Source organism: Meles meles, chromosome 11 (genome assembly GCF_922984935.1).
Source record: "Meles meles chromosome 11, mMelMel3.1 paternal haplotype, whole genome shotgun sequence".
Lineage (NCBI taxonomy): Eukaryota > Metazoa > Chordata > Mammalia > Carnivora > Mustelidae > Meles > Meles meles.
Genome location: NC_060076.1, coordinates 34,791,618 through 34,805,527, shown reverse-complemented (window position 1 = coordinate 34,805,527; position 13,910 = coordinate 34,791,618). Strand labels below are relative to the sequence as shown.

The 13,910-nt window shown below is 43.7% G+C and overlaps 1 protein-coding gene across 1 annotated transcript in view; it reads right to left on the bottom strand.

Annotated features, from left to right (window-relative positions):
• The window catches only part of FBXO10 (F-box protein 10), a 57,092-nt gene extending 55,235 nt beyond the window's left edge, over positions 1–1,857 (bottom strand). The window contains exon 1 of the mRNA XM_046023763.1: positions 1,751–1,857. The gene's annotated coding sequence lies outside the window, so the exon portion shown is untranslated. The remainder of the gene's footprint in view (positions 1–1,750) is intronic.
• Between the last annotated feature and the right edge of the window lie 12,053 nt (positions 1,858–13,910).

Genomic DNA, 13,910 nt, shown 5'->3' with positions numbered 1-13,910 from the left:
TGTGCTATCATAAAAACAATTCATCTGATAACCATGGAAACCAAAACGAAGGCAGTGTGGCGAGGGTGGCTCTTTTCAGAAATCTAAAAACAATAAGAGGCCTGAAACCAGAAAGACAAAGAAATCCAAGCGCTCCAGGCCAGAAGGAAATCCTTTCCTAAAAGCCCTGACAAAGCAGCATTTTCTTCAGTTTCTAGAGGCTTCAACAAGGGCTCAGGGACCTCCGTGACTGATCATGAAATAATTCAGACCTCTCTGTGCGGTTCTGTCCCTTGGGGCCAGCTGCTAAGAGGAAAGCTCACTGGGAGACAGAACTTATTATTATTATAAAATGTACTGAGAACCAGCAGAGGGAGATAAATAGATTTTCCTCTTGCTCCTAGTAGGTGTACAAGCACATAGTAGGTCTCCATAAATACTTGCTGAATAAATGAATTAACAAAGAAATCAGGGAAAGCACAGAGTCTGGTTAACAGTATGTGTTCTTTCTACCACCCAGTGCCAACATTCTGTCCAGCACTGAGAATTCAAGTCCTGTCCTCATTCTGGGTCCAGTTTCTCCCTGTGCAAAATGAGACAGCTGGATTAGACAGTTTCCCAGGCGTCTTCCTACTCGAACAGTCAATCACTGTACTGTGCTTTTCTTGGTGGCAGCACATGCCTGGCACTTTTCTTTCCCCTCAGAGGGAATCTGATACCCATCTGCTCCAGTACATGAATGTTCCCATCCTGCCTGACTCATTTGGTAGGAACAACAGGTTCACATGCCAGTTGTAAATGAGAAGGCAGAGGGGGCCCAGAAAGAGAAAAGGGGAAACGATCCCACTTGGCCTCTTTCCTACGGAACCCAAACAGTACTCTTTTTAGGACTAAATATATACAACTGAAGTGTGATTATTCTAAACACCCCTCATGTGAAGCACTCTCTAGCTTACCAAATAAACTGAACAGTATATGAATAATTGAGCACTTTGGTGCCAGACACTGTGCTAAGCCCTTTGCAGTGAACCTCACAGCAACCTCATGAGCTAAGTACTATTATTATCTACTTTTAACAGATGAGGGTTTTGTGTGGCTCGAGGTCACACAGCTGGCAAGTGGCAGAACTAGGACTTGAACCCAGGTCTGACTGACTCCAGAGTTCGGCTCTTCAAATGGCTTTCCCACCTGAACTCCAGTGTAGTCCGATGAGGGAGGCAAGGCAGGTGTTAACACTCTCCAGGTGTTACCACCTGGAGAAACAGACTCAGAGACTTGCGATTTGCAGAGAATACACAGGACGCTTAATAGTAGGTGCCCGGCCCCAGATGCCCCTGCCTTTCTGGGCGAAGGCTCTTCCCACCCCCAGAAATCTGCTTCCTCCTCTGCGACTTCACTTGCACACTCGTAAAACCTCAAGGCTGAAGGCAACCGCGGAGCTCCACTTTCCTGGCCGGCTCGTTTTACGGGCTGGGAAAACGAGGCACAGCTCTCCTCCGGCGCGGCAGAGGCTCCAGGTGCCAGCAGAGTGCGGGAGCGCCGGGCCGCGGGCGGCCTGAGGACACCCTCTCCCGGTCCCGCCAGGGCCAGGTGCTCAGCCTCCGCCAGGACCGAGAGGCGCCTCCTCGGCGAGTCGCCCTCGGGAAGCGTCCCACGTTTTCACAGGCAGCCGCCAGGCGCCCGGGCCGCCCCCTGCTCGGCGCCCCGGGCATCCCGCGGACGCAAGCGGAATAACTTCGCCGTCAGCCTCCGCTAGCCGGCCGCCGCTTACCTCTCCGGGGGCTCTCCGGGGCGCTCGCCCACAGCAGTCCGGGGCCGCGGGAGCGTGAGCCGAAGCGCAGCCCAGCAAAGACGCGAGGACTGCGGCGCGCGGCCAGGGGGCGGGCGGACGCGCAGCGAGCCCCGCCCGGGGGCGGACAGCTGCGGGGCTCTTGCGGGCGGGCGCCGTCACGTGACGCACGAGGCGGGGGATGCCGGGAGCCGGGGCCGGCGGCGGGGGCGACGCTCCCAGACCACCGCGGAGGGAAGAGGAACCGGGAGTCTCTGCAGGGAGAGGGCGGGGAGGGGAGCGAGAGGGAGACGCCAAGGAGACGCTTCGGATGCTGCCAAGTCGAGCTTGTGGAAGGACGGTTACGGCTTCCAGTGCGTGCGTGGCCTCAGAAGGGCAGAAATAGAATCAGTGGGCGGAATTTGCAGAGAGGTATGGGGGTCAGTACCAAGAAAACTCTTCCAGTCACCAGTTATCTGTCCGGGTAATGGGCTGCTCCAGGAGGTGGTGAGCAGCTCGTGGGTGTGCACGCAGGAGCACATTCAACAAACTGACTGTTGACTGTAGGCCAGGCAATCTATTGGGAGTTTATATTAAATTATTATATGTGGGGCGCCTGGTTGTTCAGTCGGTTAAGCGTTTCCCTTCTGCTCAGGTCATGATCCCAGGGTCCTGGGATCCATTCCACTTGGGCTCCCTGCTCTGGAGGGTGAGGAGGGGGGCTGCTTCTGCCTCTTTCATGAATAAAAAAATATTTAAAAAATAAATTATTTGTATAGTGTTTAACGCAATGCCTGGCACACAGTAAATGTTGCACAGGTGTTAGTTGTTGGTGCCAGTGTTGATTACTATGGGCACAGAAATGAATGAAACTTCTATGGTTCCTGTCCTCCTAAAGTTAATTGAGTTCTTGAGTGGGTTAGATAGTCATTAATCACTATCATTTTTAAAAAGTGTATTTAAAGTCATGGTAAGTTCACCGAAGGAAACCTGATTTTAAATTATGGGGCAAGATGAGGTTGGTCAGGGAAGATTTCTCAGAGGAAGGTTAAGGAGTGAGCCAGATGGAGAAGGGGCACAGAAAGCCTGAGTGAAGGTTTTTAGGTGGGGTGAATGAGGCAAGGCAGGGCAGAGGAAAGAAGATTGCTTTTGGGGTAAATTGAAGATGTCCAGTTTGTCTGAAGCTTATTGTGTTAAGAGAACACTGTAAGTGAAGTTAAACAAGTAGGTAGGTGCCAGATCATGCAGCACTTAGTAGGCCATGATAAGGATCTTAAAATTTTATGTAAAAGGAAGCCATTGAAGTGGTGGAGGGGGGTTTGATAACTTTTTTTAAAAACTGCCAGCTACTGTGTGGATAATAGAAAAAAGAGTGGAAGCAGGGTTAAGACCTGGACTGGGGTATTGGTAGTGAAGATAGAGAAATGGATTTGAGATCCTTTTTGGAGGCAGAGTCAAACCAGTTTGATGTGGGCCCACGGAGGTGCTATTTATTGAAATGGTTAACTACTGTAAGGGGAACATACTTGGAGGTGGGAGATCCAGAAATCAATTTCGCATTTGTTAAATTTAAGATACCTGGGTCACCAAAATGAAGTGATCAAAAAAGCAGTTAGATATAGACCCCTGGATTTTAATTAATTTTTTAACGCAGGGCTTGAACTGACGGCCCTGAAACCACAACCCAAGCTAATATCAAAAGAGTCAAATACCTAATGGACTGAGCCACCCAGGCTCCCCATAGACCCCTGGATTTTGTAAGAGAATGTCAACTATAGAAATCTAACTTGAGAATCCTGTGAAAACAAAATTTTTGCACTGGACTGAGCTGACTCTTGTGGTCCCATTGATCTCTGTACTGGTTCTATAGAACGTATTCTATAAAAATGTGTTCTGTTATTACCACATGATGAATTTGGTATTACAGATTCTGGATGAGGTCCAAGTTACCATGCAGCCGCCTTCCTTTATAAATTGAAACAAAACAAAAAGCACCCTAAACCTAAAGCCAACAATTTCTTTTGAGCAAAGACACAAAGCTGTACACATAGTAGCCAGATAGAGTAGAAAGAGCACTCTGACTTGGGTCAGATCAGAACAGGGGTGGTTCATGCTACAGTGAGCTGGATGATTTATCTTATTGATGACTGGCAAAGCTATGACACGTTTAATCCTTTGAAAAGTGTCCCATTGTATGAAACTGGCCGTCTAGATATATGTCAATAAGCAATCAAAAGCCTGACTTTCTGCATTTGTGCCAGCCAACATTGTTTTGGTGTTTCTACAGAACAGCTAAGCCCTTCAAGAGTGCAAGAGCAGCTCTCTCCAAGAGTGTGCTGTCCACCATTAATGGCGCAAGACTCGCTTGTAACATGGAAAATGATTTTAAATTGAAGTACTTAAATAAAAGAACATCATTTGTAAACTGCAGTTGGGCTCTCCCTCCTTTCTGCCTGCACCTCTTTTGTGTATGCCTCTGTCCTCCCACTTGCTGGTCTACTGACTTCTCTCCCCCGTTAGACTAGAGAGGATGTGTTCACCTTTGCAGCCCGGCATAGCTGGTAATTATTGTAAAATGAATAGGTAAACGTACAGCATTTCCTCAGCCATGTGAACTTCACTGACCTCACTTTACAGAAAAGTAAGGCTGTGTGATTTGTCCAGAGTCAATGTAGTAGATGTATCCTCCTTTTCGGCTGCCGGGTTATCTGAACTCCCTTCCTGCATTTGGGAATTCCCCATCTTCAAGCTTGCTGGGTAGGAATCCAAGCCTGCCTTTCACTATAAAGGCTGAGATCCAGGTATTTTCTCTGCTTCTTCACATGACCCTGACACTACAGATATTCTCTGGACTACGAATGGGGTGCCAGAGACAGCAAAGTGGAGACCTGGAATAATTCTCTTTGGTAAGCGTGGCAAACACAGCAAGATGAAGTTCTTACAGCAGCACTGGCTGTGGTGAGAGTGCAGGGTTCTGGGCCTGTGGCTTTGGTTAAGTGGTGGCATCTAATCCTCAGCAGAGACGGTGGCATCTTCACTGCACCAGACTGTGTTGAGTGATCAAGTAACCACGGGTGATGTTCCAGGTGCCTAGTCTCTGAGCCCGATTCTCCAGGCCTCCTGGTGATGCTAAATATCTATAATCCTTTCACTGAGTTCTTTTTCTCTCCAAATCTACCTAAACTGGATTTGGGTGTTTCAAGTTAAAAAAAAAAAAAAATCTGACTCATATAGTCATATAATTAAGAGCAGAACTGAAGCTATTACCTAGGACTTTTAACTCCTGATGCTAGTGCTCCTTCCTAACACATAAATCCTTACCCTCCAACAACCTGTTTTTTACGTTATATATTAGTATCTTTCAATCACCCTTTGCTCACCAAGTTTATCCTTTTAATGCCAGTTGATTAATGAACATTTCAAACGACTGCGTGGTGAGCCAGCTGCCAGCACACGTTTGAAATGCAGCAGTATCATTGTCAGTACAGCTGCTTATGTAATTAGTTTTTTTTTGCGTTTTTATCCTTTATAGACATAAATGGAAAATGAACACACTATTACTAATGTGGCTGAGAAAAAGATGAAAATTATCAGACACGCTTAAAGCACATCTTTAGCCTTAGAATGCTTACCGCATGAAAGCCAGCTGTGTTTTATTTGTGAAGATAACAGTTTGAGAATGTTTCATAAACCATTTCATCAGATAGTGGGTTTATAAGACAAAGTGATTTTGTAACGTTTTTTCGTCTCAGTAACAAGTCTATTCAACTTTTATATACATGATTTCTATGTGTTCGTGAACTTGTATAAAGCAAGTGGCACCACCTTCGTGTATCCGTAATACTAGTTCACGCAAGTAGCCTGTAAGTCCAACCGTGCCGCCTCCTGTGCGATGTCCGTAATGCAGAACAGGGAAAAGATGTGGTGCTTTATTTTCATTTCTTACTGTAGACTTCAAGAAAATAGGTTAATGATGGCTGTTCTGGTGTAATTTGCAACTGCAGTATATACATTAGCCAGCAGATGTCAGGGTGTGATCTCTCTCTTAAGACTAAAGTGTGAGAATAAAACAAACAGGAGTTTCTGAAAGGACTGCAGGTTTTCTCACTCCTCTGTGCTCACACACTTGGGTCACACTGGCCACCTTCCTTCCTTAAACAGATAGGCTTTAATACTGTTTCGAAGTCTCCCCATTCTTTTATCTGGCCAATTGCTAGTCATCCAATTTTACTTGATTAATCACTTCCTCAGGGAGCCCTCCCTGCTTCCTCCCCAGCCCAACAGGTCAGGGCTCCCCTATTTCAAGTTCTCACAGTTACTGCCGCATCACCCCGCAGCAGTTTGTAAAATATGCAATTACTGATGAAATTAGGTAATGTCTGCTACCCCTGCTAGACGGTAAGCCTCTTAAGGACATGTACCATGACTGAATTCCCTTCTGTATCACTCAGCTACCAGTACCTGCTCCTCTGTATCACTGGATAAAATCTGTGCATGGGAACACCTCCACCAAACAGAATGGGAATTATTTTTCTGAGGCCTATACAAGAGGTATTGCCCAGAAAGCTACTAATTTTTCCACCTCCAATCCAGCAGTCATTTATTCAGCCCCTTCTTTGTAAAGATTATATGTGGGACAGAAAAACGGGAGATAGCACTTGTATTCAAGTAGTCTTTCAGGAAGAGAGAAAAAGACAACAGAAACCTTATTTCCCCATAGTGGCAATTCCTGCTATAAATTACCCATGTTCAGATTCTTACTCGTTTCCAATGAAGAGTCCCATCTGTGACCCAGCCCACCTTGGTCACAGTAGCTGTTAGGGAGTTCGAGAAAGAATCCTTCTGTTTCCAAACCTTTATCCTAATCTGTCTGCCCAAACAATTCTTTTGACAATACACTTTTAGGTTTTTTTTTTTTTTTTAAAGATTTTATTTATTTATTTGACACAGAGAGATCACAAGTAGGCAGAGAGGCAGGCAGAGAGAGAGGAGGAAGCAGGCTCCCCGCGGAGCAGAGAACCCGATGCGGGGCTCGATCCCAGGACCCTGAGACCATGACCTGAGCCGAAGGCAGCGGCTTAATCCACTGAGCCACCCAGACGCCCCACACTTTTAGTTTTTAAGAACAGCACTCAGACTCCCCATCAGGTCTTCACAAGGCTAAATACCTCTAATTTTTTCAACCACTTCTCTCATGGCAGACTTTCTAGTCATCTCCAGTACTCTACCAAACTCGACTCTGGCAAGCTGGCAACTCTTGAAGCTTCTGTCAGATCTGGAGACCTTAATGTTGTGATTTACAAATGCAACCTAAAATTGCTTTTGTTTTCAGTTTTGACTCTTATTCCTAAATCAGTCCAGAATTTCAGAATTGGAAGAGGCCTTAAGGTCAACTCACTTATGGGTTACCCAAAGCGGATCCTGGACCGCTTTGAAATCACCTGGATGCTTTTAAAAAAAAGAGATTCCTGGGCTCCATCCACAGCCAATTCTAATTCAGTAGATTTTTTTTTTTTTTTAAGCTTCCCATGTGATTTGGTATGGAGCTTGTTTTGGAAAGCACCTCTGTACACAATGCCTGGCATTGCCTTACAGAACATACTCACTACCAGTGTTCTTTTCTGTTATACTTGAGCCTCTCCTGTGGCAGGGAGCCCACCACCAAGAGGTACCTGTGTATGAAAATCCTTCCAAACGTTCTTAGTATGCATCCTTTGATTCCTAGGTATCTGACACCTGGCACCCATTTACTCTTAAAATTGCATGTGAGGGGCGCCTGGGTGGCTCAGTGGGTGAAGCCTCATGATCTCAGGGTCCTGGGATGGAGCCCCGCATCAGGCTGCTTAGTGGGGAGCCTGCTTCCCCTTCTCTCTCTGCCTGCCTCTCTGCCTACTTGTGATCTGTCAAATAAATAAATAAAATCTTAAAAAAAAAAAAATTGCACGTGAACAGATCAGTTCCTCATAAACAGGAAGATACATTTACCTTACAGTCCCAACACACAAGTATTAAAGATGTGTTACTTTACCATCTTTTTTAGACACGAATCAGGAAGAAGGAAATAAATGATATTTTGATCTGTGTTAGCTAACACAAAGTTTAGTTAAGAGTGCTTGCTAACAGAAGTGTAGGTTAGCATAAAGAAGAAAAATAAGGGGCGCCTGGGTGGCTCAGTGGATTAAGCCGCTGCCTTCGGCTCGGGTCATGATCTCAGGGTTCTGGGATAGAGCCCCACATCCGGCTCTCTGCTCCGCAGGGAGCCTGCTTCCTCCTCTCTCTCTGCCTGCCTCTCTGCCTACTTGTGATCTCTCTGTCTGTCAGATAAATAAATAAAATCTTAAAAAAAAAAGAAAAATAAGATGTTAAACTCAATGCCTTTCCCCTCAACACTTTAATAGCAATCAGTATTGTTACTAAGCTAGTAACAATATTTTATTAATAACTTTTTAGATTTAGTAGGCTTAAAATCTTATTTGCACTTTTACTTTCATGTTCAGTAAAGATTCTTTGTTATTTGCTTGAAACCAGTGAAAATAATGGTCATTATGAAAATTGAGTATAAATTTTAGTTGATGTAAAGATGCAATAGTAAGCCTATTAAGTTGTACTCAGAAGTATACTGAAGTTATATAAAAGCTGAATTTTATAAATATTAAGATGAACAATTCATTAGATCATTTCCTACATTCCCCTGCTCTAATTCTTACCTACCATATTTCTTAAAACATTTTTGCAATATTTTTATTATTTTAAATTATCTATGTATCGCTTCTCTCACATCAGCTCAAATGATCAGAGGCAATGCAATTTGAATTCTGCGAAGAAAAACACATGCAGTAGGAGTCTCCATGTTTCCGCACTGTCCCATAAAATTAGTCTTCAGTCTCCTGGTATCATGAACATATTTGCCCTTGGAGATTTTCTTTCCTCCTAAATGAACATATAAATTGGGGGAGAGTAAATTGTGGTAGTATGTCAGATGTGGTCCTAGTCAGACCATGCCATACATACTTAGTCGTGAAACCAACAGACTCTAATATACTATCTCTTGTGCCAACAGCCTGAAAGGCCACACACTGGTGAGATTTCTCCCTTCAGAAAACAAACAAAATGAATGGATCCTATTTTGCAGAACAGGACCTTTTATCTACACGGAAAGTGGAGGAAAGACATCTGGGGCATACAGAGGGCTTTAGGGCTACTGCTCTGCCACTCCCACTTTTGCAGTTGACCTCAGCAGCACTATTTTTCTTCTATTTTCTTCTGTCCATCAGCTCCTTCCTGCTGTTTCCTCCTGATCCATTTAGATGCTCTTGTGCATTATTTCAATTCCTCCCTGACCCTGTCATTTCACCTCAGCCATGTGGCGAGTCCCAAACCTGGACGAACCCACCTCTCCACCCTCTCCAAGCCTGCCTCTGGACAGCAGAGCAGTGCCAGAGAAAAAGCAAAAAGCCCACATTCAGGCACTGCAAAGGCATAATCCTCTATCTTAATTGGGCTACTAATCTCATCTGACAAGCTTAGCTCTTTCTTGTTAGCTTACTCTTGCACTTCCCACAGCTACTTAAAAACTTCTCTACTCTAATTCCATTATTTAATGACCACAGAGTGCCTATGAGGTGCCAGGCAGTCTTCTGGGTACTATGATACTACAGTGAACATAACAGATGAAATCCCTATCCTCACCAAACATATACTAAATGAAGGGAGACAGATAATTAAAATAAGTAAGGAAAATACATTAAGTGCCATTAAGAAAAATAAAGGAGGGGCTATGGAGTCCTGGAGAGGTTATAATTAAAAAAAAAGTTTTTGAAATAGTAACTATGGAAAAATCACATATCTTAAGTATACAACTTGCTGGATTTTCACAAGATGAAACATCCTATAACTTATAAAGGAGTTGGGAAAGGTCCCACTGAAAAAAATGCCATTAAGCAGAGACCTGAAAGAGAGGGAGTGAGACACTTGAAAATCTAAGGGAAGAGCATTCCAGACAGAGAAAATAGACAGTGCAAAGGCCCAGAGGCAGCATGTCTAGTTTGTTTGAGGAAGCAAGGCCAGTGTAGCTGGAATGCAGTGAAGGAGGGAAGAGTCATTAAAGACGATTTCAGAGATACAATGAGGACCAGACTGTACAGAACCTTGTGGACACCCAGAACGACTGGGGCTTTTCTGAGTGAGATAGGAAGCCATTAGAACATTTTAAGCAGGAGATACAGTTTAAAAAAAAAGAGAGAGAGAGAGAGAAAAAGAGTTCTGAGGAATGAAGCCTAGGGTCCTGTAAGTTTCAGGTTAGACATAAAGAGGTCCTACAAAAGAGTCTGAAAAAGAGAGGATAAGTGGGATAGAAAGGGTGGAGAGAGGAAAAATTAGGAAACTAGTGTTCTGGAAGGTCTGCAAGGTGGTTACAATAACGAAACAGTGTGTTGTGTGCTACAGACAGAGTGAGACAGGTCAGTGTTAACCTTGACAAGAGCAGTCTCAGAGGATCACTGGGGATGTAAACCTATTGGGACTGGGTTCAAGAGATCACCAGAGAAAGGATATGAAAATAAACCACTTTACTGAGGCATTTAACTATGAAAGACAGCAGAGAAATGGCATGGTAGGTGGGGAGGGGTGAGGATTCAAGAAGACTATGGTCGATGTTGTGGTGAACCACCCAGATCTCAGCTTTAGGAACAAGACACTCATTCCCCCAGCAACTAAGAGTTTTGGCTGCTGACAGTGCAAAGCTGCACTGGTTTACGTATTGTCTATGGCTGCCTTCACACTGCAAGAGGAGTTGACAGAGCGCAGAGCACACAAAGTCTGAAGTGTTTACCATCTGACCTTTCACAGAAGGTTAAAATGTCTAGCTGATTTCGTTTCTGTCCTATCTATAACACTCTGGTGCCTGATCTTATAGGTAAAGAGATGTGCTTAGTCACATTCCCCCCACTAAAAAGTTTTTTTTTTTTTTAAAGATTTTATTTATTTATCAGACAGAGAGAGAGAGAGAGAGAACACAAGCAGAGGGAGCAGCAGACAGAGCAGGCAGAGGGAGAAGCAGGCTGCCTGCCAAGCAAGGAACCTGAAGTGGAACTCGATCCCAGGACCCTGGGATCATGACCTGCACTGAAGACAGACGCCCAACCAACTGAGACACCCAGGCGTCCCTAAACGCTCATATTCCTACACTTGTTCTTCCTTCCAAATCTAGGCCCAAGTTTGCCCAGCTGTAAACTACTGAATACACTGTGACTGAAATGCTAACTTACTTCTCAGAAGAACTTCAAAGAGCAATGATTAAGCAGTTTAAAAATGAAACTCAGGGTGCCTGTGTGGCTCAGTGCATTAGGCCTCTGCCTTCAGCTCAGGTCATTATCTGAGGGACCTGGGATCAAGCCCCGAATTGGGCTCTCTGCTCAGCAGGGAGCCTGCTGTCCTCCACCCCCACCTGCCTCTCTACTTGTGATCTCTCTCTCTCTCACTCAAATAAATAAATAAAATCTTAAAAAGAAAGAAAGAAAGAAACTCAGTGGTAGCAGGAAGAACATTAACCTAATTGAGGAGAAAGATTCTAAGATCAGATCCCTCTACAAAACCTGTTTGTGGGGGCGCCTGGGTGGCTCAGTGGGTTAAAGCCTCTGCCTTTGGCTCGGGCCATGGTCCCAGGGTTCTGGGATCGAGCCCCACATCCGGCTCTCTGCTCAGCAGGGAGCCTGCTTCCTCCTCTCTCTCTGCCTGCTTCTCTGCCTACTTGTTATCTCTGTCTGTCAAATAAATAAATAAAATCTTAAAAAAAAAAAAAACCTGTTTATGGGTTAGCATTTTCTCAATTACCTGCATTTCTTTCTATGCTCCATTTTAAGTTTACAAAACTCAAATCTGCTATGGTTCTTTACTATTTCACATCACACATTCAAACGAAATGTATATACATGGCCAAATGTTTTCTGATGTACTGTGTCCGAATTGTTTATTACAAGTATTAGATTACCCCCCTGCCTGAATTTTAAAAAGTCAGCAATAAAAACTGCACCATCACATTTTCCTTTATTCTAGCCTGAACATATGCTAGAATCCAGGATAACAATCATACAACCCAAGAAAAGCACTTAAAGATAGGATACAATAAATAAAAAATTAAAAGTCCCTAAATCTTGGAAAGCTACTATTTATTAGCTACCAAATCTTCCAGAGTCTCAAACTCCTCATCTGTAAAATTAACAGTTCTTAGTGAATTTAAGTGTTTGCTAATGTTGAAGTCTGTATACAATTAGAATATAAACATGCTATCTCACAACATCTGAAAATATAAATGAAAACCACTAATGCAGTGAATGCTAGCACAAATCACTTCTAATCACCTTCTACCAAACACTAACCATTAACAATAAATAGCATTTGGGGCACCTGGGTGGCTCAGTGTGTTGAAGCTTCTGCCTTCGGCTCAGATCAATATCCCAGGGTCCTGGGTTCGAGCCCCGCATCGGGCTCTCTGCTCAGCGGGGAGCCTGTTTCCCCCTTTCTCTGTCTCTGCCTGCCTCTCTGCCTACTTATGATCTCTGTCTGTCAAATAAATAAAATCTTTTAAAAAAACCAACCCACAATAAATAGCATTTATCCAATGTCAGGCCCTGCACTCCTGGCTCCACTTGTATTCTTTTACTTTATCCTTACACATTCTGAAGTAGACAAATGTTCCCCCCACACTAATTTTACAGGTGAAGAAAATGAGATACAGAGGTTCGGTTGCTAAAAGTCATCCATCTCCGTGTTGGAATCAAGGCACAAAATCACATCTGCTTGTCTTTAGAGCCAGTGACTGTGACCATGGTGCTATATACCACACCTCCTTAGGTCAGGAATGGATATAAATTACCAAAATGAAACACAGCAACACAGGGTAAAAATACATGCTATTTGGGCAAAGATGGTAGATCAAGCACATTCATCTACTTCCACTGCCTCCTGAAATTCCATTAAATGAAAGCAAAGATTTTCATCTTAAGGCATAAATCTAAAAGAATGGGAAAAGAAAGGAGACAATAGCAGCAAAAAGCTAGAAGCTGGAAAGCAGATGGACAATTAAACAACATGGTAGCCCCAAGAAAACGGAATCTTGAGTCAGCAGTAGAAAAGCAAAACAAACAACCCAACTTACATCAGAGAATCCCTATAAGGTCCAGGAACTGGTGTCTTCCACTATCTTTGGAAGTAGGAGCAAAGGGGTAGACACTACAAAAAGGACTGGTGGAAGGTTTAAGTATTCATAATGCTCTCTGCAACTCTATGTAGCTAACTAAGCAGCCTCTTTTGCCCACCTCCCTCCCCAAATTAGACGTTTATTTTCTGAAAAGGGTAAAACAGAGAGTTCTCTGGATTGGAGATGCTAGGCAGTTATGGGCAGAGGTACTGTACTCAAAACGGAGACTCAAATGCATTCCGGATGTGAGATAAAGAAAACAAGATACAGAAAAAAAGAGATCCAACATGGGAGAAGAGGAAAAGGAATTCCTGGAATTGCCAGTGAGTGGAGATCCAGAACACAGCACTACACCTAAGACATAGGAGACCACAGTTCAGACTGGGACAGCTCAGAAAGCTCCAGGAAAGACTTATTTGCCAAGATGAAACAGGATGCCTAGTGAAATTGAACACTGTGATCAATTTAGACATATGGCAAAGGATCTAGTTGATTTAGTTTAAGTTTTAAGAAAACGAAGCCAAGGAAAAACAAAAATACGTACAGGAAAAGAAAACAAACAGCATTTAGAGTTGTCATGAAATTGATTCACACAAAAGCGCACTAAGTACATCGGAAGGAAGAAAAGAGAAGCAGTAAGAATGACGGAGGTAAGGAAAGAGTCCTAATCCCTCCACACATGGAGAAGTCAGTAGGCAATGTCTAAAAAGAAAAATCATAAAATAACAATACAATCATGCTATTTAGAGACATGAAGGTAAATACTGATACAATTAGCTAAAAAGAGGTGACTGCAGTGTATCCGGGAAGAAGGTTAGGGACTGTCCTCTTCCCCTAATAAACTCAGAAAACGGACATAAAACAGCACTTTTTCCTTTGGTGGTGGTATAGATGGATTCCCAGCATCGCGGAGCAATGTTGCCTTTCACAAAGACTGCTTAACAATAAAATAATGTCAGTCAACCC